This window comes from Pinus tabuliformis, chromosome J, assembly GCF_031772625.1.
Source record: "Pinus tabuliformis cultivar Carrire ecotype Pingquan chromosome J, CPIR1, whole genome shotgun sequence".
In the NCBI taxonomy this organism is placed as follows: Eukaryota; Viridiplantae; Streptophyta; class Pinopsida; order Pinales; family Pinaceae; genus Pinus; species Pinus tabuliformis.
In genome coordinates, this window is record NC_142295.1 from 179,338,186 (window position 1) to 179,352,606 (window position 14,421).

Sequence of the window (14,421 nt, forward strand, 5' to 3'; positions counted from 1 at the left end):
GAAATAGTCATCCTGTAGCCTTGATTCAGATCTGATTGATTGATTGATTGTGATCTTAGGAGAGAGTTCATTGGCTGTTTGCAGTTTGATTATCATTTGCTTTTGCTTATTGGTTTGAATTTGTCACTTTTAAGTGTCGAAACGAGTATTCCTTTCGAAAAATCGCAAAGTGCTTGTAATCTCTTCTACCCTTGCTGATTTTGGAAAAAGTAAACTTGTTTATTTTTACAGTCATTTAAAAGCAAATTCAAAATTGTACAAAAAGCTTTCTTTGTAGGCATTTATACTAAGAAAGTGAAAACAAACACCTGCATTGTGCATTTGCATTTTGATAAGTTTGCATGTGTGATTTAGGAAGAGTGCATTAGAGTGTGTTGATTTCTCTTTGAGAAAAGATAGTCGCTCTCTTTTCCCTTAGTAGCTACAATTTTCAAAGTTGAAAGATTATAAAGCTTGCTTATCATCTTAGACTGCATTTAGGAATTTGTACCAATACATCTCGTGGTGATCCTGAAAGACAAACTTTAAAAAGATCAACTTAAAATATATTGAATGAACCTAACAACGCTTTGCAACATAACGCACAACATAGAGGTCTAGGTAGAGACGTGTTCCGGCGTCGTTAAACGTAGTGACTGTCGATCTCTAAGAAGGTGGGTGATTCCTCCTGAGGGACGATAGCACTAATACGGACTTGTGCTCCCACGTACCGTCGCGTATATATTGGGAGACCCCTATAGGCATATATCCTTTATCCTTAGGAAGCCGTGTCGGCCGCCCTACTGATCGCAATGCAGTGAACACAGCATTCACGAAGATCGACCACCCGTACTGTAAAAAGTATTCTGTGGTTTTGCGAAAAGTTTGGCACACCCTCTGCCTAGATCTCCAGAGCAGTTTCTTTTGGCCTTTTTCAGACTCTATAACAGAAAAAGTCCATCCGAGCATTTGTCACTTCGGGCTCGTTAAAACATCGAAGGAGACTAGAGTCATCTTTAGCTTTTTCTCGACTCTTTAAAACTGAAAAAGCAAGTTGTGTCTAAAGCGTCGTTAACAATTTATTTTAAACGGAACAATCACCCTTATTCCCATGTTGATCTTTAGGTTGAAGAGATGGAGCACACCAAACAAGGAGTTCCCCTTGATGGAAATCCTAGTCCTTTCTCCTCTTGGGGAGATGTTGGTGCGCCCCACATGGCCACATTGTCGCTTCCAGGACTGACAATTGGCCTACCAGTATGGCTTTTTTCAACCAATGTCGTTCAGAATACCACCATTCCTGAACAGTCGAGTCAACAGTTGGATCAGACAAGAGTTGCCCACCAGCCTTCCACTTCATCTTCCTCTCCTCCTTCCTCTTCGCTTGATGGAACTGGTCGTTCAAAGAACCGGGTTCCTAAGGAGAAGAAGGAGAAGAAGAAGAAAGAAAAGAAGCAGAAGGAGCCTAAGGCGACTGGGGGCAAACAAGCGTCATCTAACAAAAATCCACACACAGCACTCGTAAGGCCTAAATCGCCATGCGTCATATGCAGGGGAGACCACTTCCATAGAGATTGTCCATGTATCCCTCGGATACTAAGAGACTGATCCCCCCGTCTGCAAAATCCGGTAGCATCGACCTCTGATAGCCATGTCGATTGTTCACCGTCAACTAGTGGGAGTGAAGCCCCAGGACAGAACGGGAAAGTTAAATTTCCCTTCAGACTGTGTGAAGGTGATCACGCCATCCACCGTTGTCCCTTCTTAGACGAGGCGAAAAGAGTTCTGGAAGATCGCCCGATATTACGAGCGAATCTTCCTCCTGGATATCAAAAACTCTTGCCAAGTCCCTCGCTAGTTGAGAATCCGGTTGACCCGCCAGGTGGTCAGCCGAAGCACTTGTCATTGAAGATGAACCGTCTGAATCCATACCTGACGAAAGTCTAAAGGTTGAAACGGTAGTTGACCCGGTTTTGCCTTCAGAGGCTCTATCTTCGAATGACACCATCACAGAGGAGAGTAAAGACGACACCGTCCAAATTCTCTTCATCAGCACTGACTCTGATGATCAAGGGGGCAATGCCGCCATTCCTTTATCGTAGGAAGGAAGTTCATCAGAGCGCTATCCGGCCGTTTACTCGGTCCCACCACCAAGCAACCTGGTTGTGTCCTTTGACTGGAACCAACTAGGCAGACCCCGCTTGCCAGCTAGCATACCATTCAAAATCATTGTACAAATATACAGAATGGTAATGGCTGGTACAGTTATTGATGAAGGGGCATCTGTGAGTATCCTTTCCTCTATTGCTTGGAAAGCGCTTGGTTCGCTTGCGCTTTTGCCTGAAATGAGAAATCTATCAGGCTTTGATAAGGGAACCAGTCGCCCTTTAGGGATCCTCCCCAATGTGCCAATAACATTGAAAGGGAAGACCGTTCAAATGAACGTGATGGTCGTTCAAGGACCCTTGGATTATAACCTACTCCTTGGACGAGACTATATATATTGCATGGGAGCAGTAGTCTCCTCACTCTTTAGAGTAATGTGTTTTCCGCATGGAGGAAGAATGGTCAAGCTCGTGGACCAACTTTCGTTTCCCGGATCACACATCGCAAATAGTCATATACCATCCCTAAATGGTCTATTCATGCAAGAAGTGTCTCAACCCACGGTCCGTCCTCCTGATGAGCGCGAGTAATCCGGGAGGATATGACTGGAACCCAGGGGGCATGCGTCCTGGTCTGCTTCGGCAGAGAACTTTGGGTATAAGGTAGAATTTCCGCGAGAGAATATGACTAGTCCGTACCCCGTCCATAGAGGAAAGAGGGTTGTTCTAGAATAGGATTCTTTTGTCAAGGTACTTGGGAAAGACGGGACCCGTCGCCCACCTTTGTCTATTTCGGTAGGCATTGCCGAGGAAGTGTTTTGTTTAACGAGACAATCTTTAGGTAACCTGAAAAAGGTAGGCCAAGGAAGTGTTTTGTCTAACGAGACAATCTTTGGGTAACCAGAAAGAGGTAAGCCTCCCTTAGTAACACAAATGTTTTGTCTTTGAGTAGTGTTCTTTTGTTGTCGTAAGTAGCTGCTCTCTTATCGCAAGTAGCTGTTCTCTTGCGATCTTGTGAAAAATCTGTTGAAAGTTGGGCTGACGAGAAGACAAGTATCATATAGACCCGTTAAAACTAGCAAGACGACAAGTAGCTGTGAACACCCAAAGAAAAGCAGAGGTGAGAAGGAGGAGGGGCAACCTTGAAATTTTATTTTATACCTGGGGGCATGCAAACCTTTTGGAGTGCAAGCTAAGAGCGGTTATTTATCTGTTTTTTGGGTTAGCCGTTTCTGAACTTGCATAACGAAAGGATGCGGGGCATAGCTTTGGTAAGGCGCAAGCTCCATAAAAAATGGAATCTTACATGAGACAATCTTATCATATGACTGGTATATCGAGCAGTTTTACAGCAGAATTTATGCTCGTTAAAAAATAAAAAAGCGAGATCCGAGTAGTTTTAGCACATAGTTCATGCTCGTTAAAAAATAAACATAAGATTGAGCAGTGTTTTGGCGCATTCAAGCTCGTTAAAAAATGAACCCATCTCGGTAAATAACCATTGAAGTATGTAACCTGATCAACCATAAAAGCCTTGGTCGTGTTTGTGTACCGTCACCTCCACTTTTCATTTGGCCGATCGTTTACCTCCATATGATTGTTTACCCATTTTGAGGAACAGCTGCGAAGAGTGATTTCACCTAGCCATCCTTGTGACACTGCCGTGATTGGAAAATTCCAACCTGTACCTGGAATCAGCTGCTATCCCTGTTCATCACTCGTTCCTCAGAAGACGAGTCTTCTTTAAGCTCTTTTCAACTGACTCGTAAAATATGAAAAGATTGCCGAGTTTTGGCCATCCAGCTCGTTAAACGACTGGAAGAGCTATCTCTCCTCTAGATTTTAATCTTTTTGGACCTGAGGGATTATTGCACAAAAAGATCGAGCGCTTGTTTTGTTCGGCTCGTTAAAACTATCGAAAACTCATCCCTTCTGTATTGTTTTATACTTTTTCGGACTTAAGGGATTAGATGACAAAAAAGGAATTTTGGAGTTAACTTTATGTACCTTTTCAGACTCTCTAAAAATGAAAAGGGCCGAGTTTTCCTTGTCGTTAGACTCGTTAAAATCACTAAATAGCGACAAACTTGTCTTTAGACGAGAACGAGTTTCCCTATCGCTAGGCTCGTTAAAACATAGCGATGGGCTTGCTCGAAGGGCAGGTTATAGAACAAGCATATGTTGTCCTCCTCAAGCTTGACAAAAATAAAGAGGTACTGGTCAGCAATGACTGGGGAAAAATTGGGAAAAATCAAGAAGTCTTTGATGGTAGCAGGTCGCTCTTGAACATGACACTTTTCTTCCGTACCACATCGGGTTGGGTTGTTTCATTCACCGGTCACATCACCATGGTCTTTGCCACACCATCCATACTTGGGGTAATGCTACCAATCCATCGCATCAGTGTCGCCATATTTTCAAGAGAAGTCGTTCAGAAAGAGTCAACCAGGTCCCATCCACTGCCATACATTATCCTTCATCCATTTCATGACCGCCACCCTGAATCATATGTTACAGATTGTTTTCACCTCCATTAAAATCATTAGCTCCGTTCCATGTCACTGATGTGGGATTCATTAAGGCCCTCCTTTGACGGATCACTTCTTGTCGACATCAGCTCATTATCCAAGAAGTTGATCTAGGAACAACCCCTTCAGTACTTTGAAGCTTGCATGCCTCAATGGCAAGTTTCTCACTTCCAGCGACAGGGATACATCAATGAACTTCGACCAGAAGATTTTGCGTGGCGTTCGAAGCCAAGTCCTTTATTCACACCACGTGAATTGTACTGCAGTACCTTGAGGGTCATTATCATTATCGGTGATTCCTCTCGCGCTTGTTAACGGTTTACATCATTGACCGGTAATCAAGCGATGTCTTTCCATGTTCGACTTCAGCGCAATTCTCACATGGATCGACTTGTACTTAGAGTGAAGATCGAATGAGATTGAAGACCCCGGATCTAGTTTCATCCATCCGGGCTGCGATATATATTCAGGAAATATAAAGACATTTGACATGTACATCATTGCAGCAGATGATCATCCTACTCAAAGGATGATAATTTCGCCAGAATTATCAGTCTACCATCAGACGATCGTCTGTTCTATGTACCAAAATGTATTTATAAAGCTGAGCATGGGAATGCCCGCCTCAGCTAGATCATGAGAGCTGTATGAATCATAATGTATTGTATTGTATCTTATTACAGGTCTCCTCCCAGCAAATGGATGAACTTCGGACTCCCCTGGATAAAGCATTTCACCCGATAAACGGCCTCATACTTTAGGGGGCAACTGTTATAGACATTTTTGTGCCTTACATCACTGAGCATGAAATGTCAATAATTAAGGGATCCCAAAGTCCCTAAACATGTTGTTCCTACCCCTAGAGGAACAAGGCCAGCAAACCACAGCAATTCACAAAAGTTCTCCACCTGAAAACACTCAAAAACAGGCCATTTCTGGATCATGTCAACTGCTCCACTGAGCATCTGCGCTGAATGTCAACTGCTCCACTGTCTACCTGCGCTGAATGTCAACTGCAAAGAAGGCTACCTGCGCTAAGCGTAACTGGACAAGTGGCAGACTCATTTCTCAAGGTGTCAATGCCCAGGAAGCTTCCAAAATGACACTTGGATCAGAGAATTCGACTGGTGATGAGTAAGAGGTTCCAAATCTCCAAGTGGAAGCAAGAACCTCCAAGTGGACTCAAGAACTGAAGTGGGAGAGGACACTAGTCAGCTCCATGCCAGCCTCAAGTTGACTCATCCTTTCTCCAAAACTACTATATATAGATCTCTCTCAGGAGGTCATGGGAGGCTGGAATATTGTAATTGCAAAGAATTGTTGTTGGATTGTGGTTAGATCATTGGGTGCTTATGCTTTGAAAGGGGCTGAAGAAGGAATTCCATTCTGCTGGGAAGGAGATGCTGGGTTGGAACCTTATGGGTTGTATCTCTTCCTGAACCTTGTTTATCAATCAATAAAGCTTCTTGGTTCTTTCCTATATGCTGGTGTTTATTGTATGATTTGCATTAGTGTATTTGATTTACTTCTAATCCTGAATCATTTATGAATATGTATATTTGCCTTTGTATTGTGTCCTTCTCTTGCTGCATGTAGCTGTTCTCTTGTCACATGTAGCTGTTCTCTTGTGATCTTGTGGGAGCAAAAGCAAAGAGGCAAGTAGTTGTGGACACACAAAGAGGAGAGGATATAGATTGAGGGACAACCGAAAGATAACGGTAAGTCTACCAATCTCCTCTCTTTCATATTTCATAAAGGAAGAAACCGAAGTAGCTGTGTTCGTTTGTTGCTAAGGTACTGTCACACCTTAGGTGGATAGGATCGTCATGCATAGGCATTTTTCCCCACAATAGTATGGAAATGACTTAAGAGCCTTCCGTTCAAAGTGCTCCATAAAGATATTGGCAATTATGGGGGATAGAGGAGAGCCCATAGCCACACCATGGGTTTGTTCGTATATTTTGCCTTTGAAACTGAAGTAAGAGGATTTTAAGCAAAGTTCCAAAAGATTCACAGTTTCTTTATCAGTGATGTTGCTCATGATATTAATGGCTTCATCAATAGGGATCATGGTATAAAGAGAAACAATGTCAAAGCTAACCATGAGGTCCTCATCCTTCATTTCCATGTTATTGATCCATTGAACAAAAGAAGATGAGTCTTTGATATACGAAGGGGTTTTACCAGACAAGGGTCTGAGTTTTTTAGCAAGGTATTTAGCAAGAAGGTAAGTAGGGGAACCTATGGTATTGACTATAGGTCTGAGAGGTATGTTAGGTTTATGGACTTTAGGAGCACTAGAGATTCTAGGAATAATGGAACTATTAGCGATGATTTCCTTTTTTGTGATGTCGTCGAGAGATGATTCTTTAATTTTCTTAATTACTTCATGCATAATTTTTTGACTGGGATCTTTATTGATAATTTTATAACAACCACTATTACTTAGATGTTCTTCCATTCTATTTTCATAATCGATTCTCTTCGTGATTACAGTTGCATTGCCCTTATCAGCCTCTAAGATGACTATGTTTTTGTTTTTTCTGAGGTTGTTTAAGGCTCTTTTTTCTTCTAAGGATATGTTAGATGAAGGAGGTTTAGAGGTTCTAAGAATTTTCACAATATCTTGTCTAATTTCTTCACTTTTAGCTATATCTAGGTCCTTAATTGCTACTTCAATGTTACTAATGATCTCATCCACAGGTATTTTATTAGGAGTTATAGCAAAATTTAGACCTTTCTTTAGGATGGATTTGGTTGCATGATCTAAGTGGATGTCTGTTAAGTTAATGACTTGGGCATTATCTGATTTCAGTCTTTGATATTGATTAGGATTTATGGTTTGAGTTTCTGAATGAGAGATTGACAAACCAGGAGATGGGTTGTTGTTCCTACGTGGGATGCTGGAATGCGTTTTGTCATAATTCGACTGGTGATTGTTAGACTGATAACTGAGTTCTAAATTCTGGCATTCTTTGTTATGGTAAGCGTTGTTGTGGTTGCCATGCCTCGTATCTATGCTATGGCCACAAGTGGAACTGTAGTCATATCTTATGATTGCGTTGTTTTCCCTACGATGGATTCTGGAATACCATTTGTCCACATTTGATTTATACTCCTTATCTACGCTATTTCCACATGGTGAACTGTCATCAAATGTGGTGTTATAGGGGTGTGCTACCGCTTTGCCCACGCTGCTCTGATTATTCTGTTCAACACTGTTTCTACATGGAAATCTGTGATCATTACCCATGACTGAGTAATTCCACACTCTATCAGGAGATTAGGGTTAGTGTGGTTATTCACATATAGATTCTTGGCCATGTCCTATGGTTGGTGATTCATAATGGACTGAATTCTGGAGGAAGCGTTGTTTGTATCAATGCTATCAATACCTATCGTGATGCAGGGTTGTCTGTGTCTAATGTTTATAAATGGTTGTGTATTGATAGTGCGGAGGGAAATAGGTATAGCATTGTCAGAATTAGGGATCTGGGTGCTATTTGAGAACTGTAAACTAGAGAGAGTGTTATGGCCATGAGAGCATGAGTTATCATCTGAAGAAACAGATGGATCATTAACAGATCTGTGTAATTTGTTTAGCTTCTTTAATTTCTTGTTGTTATCTTTTGTTAACCATTTATCAGATTTTAGGAATGTAATAGCATCCAAGGATTGTCATAGATCTTGTCTGAGATATGAGGAAAGTTATAGATGCGAGGAATTATATAAAATTTTGCACAACTTAGTGAGAAAACGTATTATATAAGCTTTTGGGCTTGAGCCTCTGGGTAAAGCCCATTGCACCACATAAAATGCTCCTTTTTACAATTTTATTGATGTTCCTTCCATGTGTTCCTGCTCATTATAGCCTGGTGCGATGTAATATGGAACTTATATAAACATTTGGGCTTAATCCTTTGGGTGATGACCACAACACCATGTTATATATGCATTTTTAAATTGTTGCCACTGTTCTTTCCACATTGACCCGCTCATACAAGTCCGACACCTGACTAACCAAAAATCCCTGTCCTGTTTGTTATAGCCTATTTCGATAGAAAAAAGATTTATCAAAGCCATCGAGGTATAATCTCTAGGCATGACTTGCTCATGTTATTGACTTGTTTCTTGTAGGTCGACGTATTGGTAAATGAGATGATATTTTAATGTCCACGAGACTAAAAATAGTCTATGAGACCATTAGCTCCCTGTTTTTCACTTTTTGCAATTCAATCCTTTTCCTATTCAAATTGATGATGAGCTGACCCAACCTTCCAACAATCCCCTCGCTAAAAAAACAATGCCAAGAAATTGATGCCAACATGTTCTCATAACTTTCTCTAATGTCTTTGAATGCATCACATTCCAAAATGAAATGTTTTTCTAATTCCATAGTCCTAGACGTGAAGAATGTATACACCCGTTCTTCCCAAGATTCTTTAGGCCTTTTCCACCATCCTGTTTCACACCAAAGTTGATGTGAGTTGGTCCTTCATTGAGCAATAAGAACCTTTGCACTCTATGAAATACTAGCTCCAGTGAACTCTTTTTGTTGTAGATCACACGTAGGGTTGAATTCCACAATGTAATATTTCTTCTTTCTACTCAACTCTTTTGCCCATAGCATTTTACAAAACTTATCCTTAACAAAATCCTTTAGCTCCTTTCTATTTGTGGGAGAGGCATTGAAGTAGATATTCCATTTTTTCATCCACGTGTAGTTTTGTTTCATCCATGTTTTCTTTCTTTCACTCTTGCCTTCATTGAAGATAACATTAGGCCATTTACCTACTCTCATTTGCTCAATTCTTTTTAGATATCTTATGAGCCACACCACTCCTGTTTCACTCAACATTATCTCATAAGGTACTCAACCTTTTATTTTGAACTTGCCTTCACTCATGCCTTCATTGAAGATAACAACATCTCATAAGGCACTGAAGGTAATTGGGGTTTATAAAAGTTGTCATTGTAGAACCTTTGAGTGGGGCCCATTACTTCCTACTACAGTCAAAACAATTGGAAAAGTTGTTTTCGCATGCTATCTCTTTCTTTGCTCCTTTATATCTTCTTAAGGACCTCCTCCAATTGTTTTATATATAATATATTTTTCATCCATGTTGACGATTAAGTTATGCATGTTAGTATTTGTTAAGGGAGTCTAGAAGGACTGGTTATTGAAAAGAAACTCTTGCTATCAGGAAGAAAACAATTCTTATTCTCCTCTTTGTATTGTTTAGATTGTAGAATCTCTGTAATTATCAGTGTCACCATTGTCCCAATTGTAGAACTCTTGTAATTATCAGCCTTGGTTTCCATCCAGGACAACAAACAACCATAATTCCAAAAAATATATTAATTATTTATTTCATGTGAAAAATTTTAAATTTAGTATAGCTGAAAATTATAAGCGTAGACCCATGTTAATGACAGATATGTCAGGGATCAATTATTTTGAGATATAATTTTTTTTTTATAATGCAAAGTTTCAAAAAAGATTTGCACTTAGTGAAATTTCATCCCTCTCAATACTTGATAGATCTAGATTTAAAAGGGATTTAGGTTTCTCCATTAGATCTTAACCCCATATTTATCAGAACCAATTTTTTTAAGATCAAAACTTCTTTCATAATGCAAATTTTCAAAAAAGATTTATGCTTGGTGACATTTGATCCCTCTTAACACTTCATAAATATAGGGTTAAGAGGAATATATATATATATATATATATATATATATATATATATATGATTGTGTGTGAAGGTGTCACTAGTAAACTCCATATTGAGAATGGATGAAAAGAAAAGGAATTATACACTTTTATTTTGAGCAAGACACCCATGAAGTAATTTAACCATAAGATTTTTTTTTAATCAAATAATTTATATAATATATACATAACTATGATTTATATAGACATAGTTGACAAAGAAATATTTTATAAGTTTTCATTTTCGGCGTTAAGAAAAACCTTTATTAATATATTTTTGAATTATCTTTATATACATCAAAATTTTTTGTTATCATAGCAAACAAAAAAACATATTTTGCTAATGCTAAATCTTAAAATATTTTTTTTTTAATGATTAGAAAAACTATACATCTCCATCTCCATCATACTGCATATTAAATATCTTATATTTATATTTTTTTTATCATTATAAATACATCACATATTCCATATTAATACAACATAATACGTTGGCCCCATATGGGATGAAGATCACGGAGTAACATCGAGAGTAAATAAGTTGACTTTAAGGTTCAGGTAATAAGACAAAAACACTACCATGTCTTAATATTCCGCTTATGAAGTTTCGTTGTTGTCAAGTGCACGCCAAACTCATTATGAAGTTTCGTTGTTGTCAAGTGCACGCCAGACTCAAAATAAATGTGGTTGTTTTCTTACAATATAGAGGATATTTTCCTTTTGGGTTTTCATCGATATCAAGAAAAAATTATTCCATATGTTAAATAATTGAATGTATGAAGATATCTATCCAATATATCCAATGTCAATTGGTTTTGAAAAATGAGTTTACCTCTATTTAAAAAAAAATCACTAAAAGTGTTTTCAAGGATTCATTTTGAGGTGTATTTATTATCTATTTAATTTATATGGTTATTATAATATATGTATGTGTGATTGTCATGCATAAACTTACTTGGTTTTGAAAAAGAACTTACTTTCATAAAAACTCTCACCAATAGTGCTTTCATAAATTTATTTTTATTGACATTTAAGATCCATTTAATTTATATGGCTAGTATAGTATATATGCATGTGTGATGGTTCTATGTATAAGCTCGATGTTAGGCATGGAAGAAATTAGAGACGTCCTTCATTTGGAGTAACTGTTGAGGGCCCGGAAATCGGGTCAACAACAAGGGGGATACCCACCCGGTCCGAAACTTGGTTGGCAGCTCCTTGTCCGTTTGGTATAGCGGATCCGACTGGGGATAATGGGACCAGTTTCCCAATCTAGGGGGTGTGTGTGTGTGTAGAGTTGGATGATACTGATCTAGAAGTATTTTAAGCTAATTTAATTCGAACTTTTAAACTGACTCTATGCTATTGTAATCTAACAAAAACAACACATCTAATCTACGCTAACCCGGGGTAGATTTCCTCTATTATGCGATCTAAAAATATTTCGAACAATAACTGGTAATAAAGATCATTCAGCTATCAGAAGAATAGAAATCAATTAAGATAAACCATTCTGCATAAAAAGTTAGGCAAAACAGTTGTGAACAGCATATCGCATAATAAGTTATTCATATGTCAAGCACAAATAAATGACTCCACCGTACAGAAGTGCCAAATGGTAACCTACACATTCATACATTAACATATAAACAACTCAGCTCCATATCACTCTAAGAATATACGCAGAAATTGGTCAAGAGATAAAAGTACCATTTATGACTGATTTCACTCACAAACTTCAAGCAATAACGATTTATCTCTACTTGACATTCTAATATCTACTAAGAGTACAGAAGTGTAACATCAGTAGCAGACATTAAAATGCAAACATAAATAAATCTCGATCCATCCATTCATCAAAAACCCCCTCCGAGGGTGCAAAAGTGCATGTTCTGAGGACAAGTTTTTTGACAAATTTCTGTACCCTTCTCCAAATGCCATGAGAAGGGTTAAATACTACTAACTAATTAATCTTAATTACACAAATTTAGGAAACGACTTCAAATGACTGCCCTTTTACTAAAACAACTTTATTTCTAAAAATTGAATCTAATTTCTAACCGTTTCTGTATCTGCTCCTTAGTGCTGTAAACAATGCAACGTTCGCCTGGAAAGATTCGGCTGGTTGTCTTTTCTTTTCGTTCGAGCGATAAAAGTAGAAATAACAAGAGCTAGCACCTCTTTCTGACAAACTAGAAGATATTTTCGAAAATCGTCCTCTGGCTGGGTGTATTCGCTGTGTGTATACTTAGTATAACCCAGATTTCTTTCAAACTGATTGTGATGTTCCTATTTTGGTTTCCGGCCATGCGAATGACTCAATGAGTTAGGGATTTCGTTGCCTGAACAATCTTCTGTATTGAAAATTGATTCTGTTCTTTGTTCCAGGCTTTTCTGGAGCGTCCTCCCTCTTTAGCGTTTTTCTTTTTGCTTTACCCAGTCGGAGCTTCAGGATCTTTTGTAAACATGCTGCTTTTGTGCGCCTTTGACTCTAAGTCTTGGATAGTCTATTTCTATCAGTATCTGTTGAGTGATACTCTGGAATCCGCAGTCCTGCTGCATGCGGCCACCATTTGCGAAGGCATCTCCTCTCTGTTCTCCTAGTATTGGCGCTTTCCCCTTTTCCTTAGCTGTTTCCTGCATATTGATTTATATTAGTTGCTGCCTTACAGTTTACGCAAAGGAAAAGAGAAATGACGAAAAGATTGACATGAAAGCTTTAAGTTCTAATGAATGCATAATCATGACACTCATAATGACTTGACTCTTCGAAAAACGCAACACAATCATTCTTGGATACTCAGGCGTACAATCATTAATTTCCCTTAAGGTGCGCGCTCAATTTTGGGTTTACAGACTATGTCGAGGAAATCTTGCGATGAGTGGTTTCTGCGATTCGCATCGCAGTATCGAGGATTGCGAGGTCAAGAAGTGTCATCGCAGGAATTGATAGTCTCATTCATCGCAGATCGCAAATCGTAGGATCGCAGATCGCAGATCGCAAGATCACGTTTTATCATTCAATCACTGTATGCTGCTTATGCGATGTTGCGATATGCGACGTCGCATATCGGCCATCGGCGATTCCTTAAGTTTCTCATTTAAGAGCGCTTTCAGTATATGCGATGCGATGAATTTCGCGTCGCTTCTTTGCAGCTTATTTACGCGCATAGGAAACCCTTCACTCTCTCTTCGCAATGCGATCTAGCTTTAGGGAGTTAAAATACAAAAATTTTGATAAAAATATTTTTTGGATTTTTTGTTAACGGTCCCCCTTTGCTTGGTGTTATTGCTAATATCAAACAAAGAGGGGGGTTGTTGGTGACCACAACAATGGCGATTCACTGTGAAGAACCTGTTATCTCTGCTTTTCTATTGAATTTCCACTTCTGAAACAGAAAAATTTTCATATGTCTAAATTTTGTTATGGACAGATAGAGTACATTACTCCTTATCCTGTTAATGATACTTTGTCTCAACCTTTTCATACTCCAATTGTCTGCTTCCTCAGGCTTAGTTCTTGCATTCATACCAAACATTACTCGGTCTTTTTAAAGATAAAATAAGGTCTTCTCTGCGTACTGGCTTTTTTAAAATATGCTCATTTGTCGTAGGTAGAGCCTCTGCTGCCCGCAAGCATCCATAGCCTCGACAGGGTTACCATGTTATCCAGCGATGATCCTTTTTCCTGTTTGAGGTTATTTACAACATTTTAGAGAAAAATCCTTTTTGACACTTTTCCCTTTTTTATTCTCTAAAGAACAATGTCTTGGTTTGGTGGCCAAATTATGACACAGTCATTCACTTGATTTACACTTTTGCTGAACAAGCTGGCTCGTGATGAGACCCCTTGTCTTTTGATTGCAACAATCTTGAGTCGTTGCCCTGTTTTGATAGACAGTATTGGCAAAGTCAGCAAGTTATAATATCTGTGATCATGATAAGTCGGCTTGTGATGAGACCTCTTATTCTTTGAGATATAGTGTTTTCTCAGATTGTTTCTCTGAATGCTGCGATTTCCTTTAGTAGGGAGGAAGTCATTGTTTTTCCTTAAGAAAGCTCTGGACGACAATAACAGAGTTTGAAAACAGTAGCT